The sequence below is a fragment of the Miniopterus schreibersii genome, assembly GCF_964146895.1.
Source record: "Miniopterus schreibersii genome assembly, chromosome: 4".
Lineage (NCBI taxonomy): Eukaryota > Metazoa > Chordata > Mammalia > Chiroptera > Miniopteridae > Miniopterus > Miniopterus schreibersii.
The window spans coordinates 27,942,274-27,945,324 of record NC_138105.1 but is presented as its reverse complement, the minus strand read 5'-3'; the positions used below and the strand labels follow the sequence as shown (position 1 = coordinate 27,945,324).

The 3,051-nt window shown below is 41.8% G+C and overlaps 1 pseudogene across 1 annotated transcript; it reads right to left on the bottom strand.

The window, feature by feature from the left end:
- Positions 1-276: 276 nt before the first annotated feature.
- Positions 277-1,936, bottom strand: LOC308555662 (RNA-binding protein 8A pseudogene; annotated as a pseudogene). The gene is made up of 2 exons: positions 1,919-1,936; positions 277-813 (listed from the first exon to the last, which is right to left on the bottom strand). The product of its transcript is annotated as an RNA-binding protein 8A pseudogene (transcript).
- Positions 1,937-3,051: the final 1,115 nt, after the last annotated feature.

The window sequence follows — 3,051 nt, the reverse complement described above, 5'->3', positions numbered from 1 at the left end:
AGTCTGCCAGGGGTGGGGTGGGGTGAGTGGGGTGGGGGGTGCTCTAACCACTGAGCCAAATCGGCTAGGGTGATCCTATGGATTCTTGCTTGACTCTTTTTTCTTTTCAAATGTTGAAAACAAAAATGGGACATTTATTTATAACTAAAAAACCCCAAACACTACTAAGCAATATGGTAAGAGATGAAACAGTGAGTTCCACCCTGGCTCTATTTCTCCAAGACTGCAAGGTCAAATGGAATCTCTAAAGAGATCACCTGGGCAACAGAGGACCTATCAGCAATGCTTCCGGTCTGGACTTCTGCTTTGTCTTCGGCCACCTCTCCTCTTGCCCTTGGGTGGACCCTGAACAGAACACCAGTCCACCTTGATCCACTGTCCCATCAAATCCTGGCCATTGAGTCCTTCCTTGTATGTTTCATACTAACTAGGGCATATCCCTCCGGGTATCCTGTACGTCTGTCCAAGTTGAGGTGGATGTTTTATATTTCCCCATACCCTACAGATTTGTCATGGATGTCTTCTTTGGTGGCTTCCTCGTGGGTTTCAGTGACAAAGAGAATATGGCCTTCAACAGTGTGTTGTGGGTGGGTTCATCTCCATCCTGCTCCATGCTATCATAATCCTCATATATCTTCTGCGCTAGAGACCCCTCATGCCAAAGCCATGGCCCTTCTGTTTCTTCCATTTTTCTTTCAGTTTGTGGATGCTCTCATCACCACCCCTATCCTTGGCGAAATCCTCTCTCCGGACCTCATGAAGATCCAGTGGTGCGCCATCTTGCCTTTCTTGTCTTGACTCTATTTTTAATTGCTAATTTTTAAAGCAATTTTAAAAATTGCTTTAATTTTAAAGATTCATCAAACATCCACTTTGACCAGGTACAAATGAGTTTTTCTGTTCTCTTTCTAAAATACCATTATGGAATAATTAATTTTTTTCATTGATTCAAAGTGTTTTAATCTTTGGTGAGCAGTAATTTAATCCTTGATTAGTAATTATTTAATCCTTCCCTTCCTCTAAAACGATCCCAAATATACAGAAAAGTTGCAAGCATGATACAAATAACTTTTCTTTCTTTTTTGTTTGTTAATCCTCACCTGAGATTTTTTCCCATTGATTTCCTAGAGAGAGAGAAGGGAGGGAGGCAGGGGGAGAGAGAGAGAGAAACATCCGAGAGAGATACATTGATTGGTTTCTTCCTGCACAAGCCCTGTCCAGGGGGGTGAGGTTGGGGTGGCGGGGGTGGGGGTGTGTGGGGATGGCGGTGGGATTGAACCTGCAACCCAGGTGCCTGTCCTTGACCAGGAATAGAACCTGTGATCCTTTGGCTAGCAGCTGACTCTCTAACCATTGAACCATACCTGCCAGGGCCAAAGAACCTTTCTTTTCTTTTCTTTTCTTTTTATTATAGATGTGGTTATAGTTCACAATTTTTATTTATTTTTTATTAATATATCTTTACTGATTTCGGAGAGAGGAAGGGAGAGGGAGAGAGAGATAGAAACATCAATGATGAGAGAGTCATTGATCGGCTGCCTCCTGCATGCCCCCCACTGGGGGTAGAGACTGCAACCCCGGAATGTGCCCTGACTGGGAATCGAACCTGGATCTCCTGGATCATAGGTCGATGCTTAACCACTGAGCCACTCTGGCCAGGCCTATCTTAGCCATTTTTAAGTGTTCAGTTCCCACCATCATCTCTAGAACTCTTTTCACCTTGTAAGATGGGAATTCTATACCCATTAAACAATAACTCCCCAATTCCCACCTACCCCAAACCCTGGCGACCACCATTCTATGTTCTGTCTTTATGTTTATTTCACTTAGCATAATGTCCTCAAGGTTTATTCATGTGTTAGCATACTGCAGAATTTCTTTACTTTTTAAGGCTGAGTATCCCACTGTATGTATTTACCACATTTTGCTTATCCATCTCTCAATGGATATTTGGGTTGCTTCCATGTTTTAGCTGTTGTGAATAATGCTGGTATGAACATGGCTATACAAGTATCTCTTTGAGACCCTGCTTTCAATTCCCAGAAGCAGAATTGCTGGGTTATATGGTAATTCTATTCTTTATTTTTTGAGGAACCTAAACACTGTTTTCCATAGTGGTTATACTATTTTACATTCGCATTAAGAGTGCACAGTATTCCAGTTTCTGCAGATCCTCACCAACACCTGTTATCTCTTGTGTTTTTGATGACAGCCATTCTAACAGGTGTGAGGTGATATCTCATTGTGGTTTAGATTTTCATTTTCCCCATGATTTTTGATGTTGAGTACCTTTTTATGTCCCTGCTGGCCGTTTGTTTGTCTTCTTTGTAAAAACATCTATTCAGATATTCTGCCCATTTTAAAATCAGATTATTTGCTTTTTTCCTATTGAGTTGTATGAGTTTTTTTATATATTTTGGATTCTTTGAATCCCTGCTTTCAGTTCTTTTGGGCATATACCAAGGAATGGAATTGCTAGATTATATGGTAATTCTGTGTTTATCTTTTTGAGAGACTACTAAGCTGTTTTTCACAGCAGCTACACCATGCTACATTCCCACTAGCAATTAATGGGGTTCCAATTTCTCCATATCCCGGACAACACTTGTTCTTTTCCATTTTTTATTTATTTTTATTTTCCTATGTTTTATTGATTTCGGAGAAAGGAAGGGAGAGGGGGAGAGAGAGAGAGAGAGAGAGAGAGAGAGGGAGAGGGAGAGAGAGAGAGAGAGAGAGAGAGAGAGAAACATCAGTGATGGGAGTCATTGATCAACTGCCTCCTGCATGCCTCCTGCTGGGGATCAAAAGCCTGAAACCTGGGCATGTGCCTTGATTAGGAATCAAACTGCTGACCTCTTGGTACATGGGTCAACGATCAACCACTGAGCCACGCCTGCCGGGCATACCACATCTTTTTTGTCTACTCATCTACTTATGGGCACTTGGGCTGTTTCCAGATCTTAGCTATTGTAAATTGTGCTGCTATGAACATCGGGGTGCATAAATTCTTTCTGATTGATGTTTTGGGATTCTTAGGATATATTCCTGGAA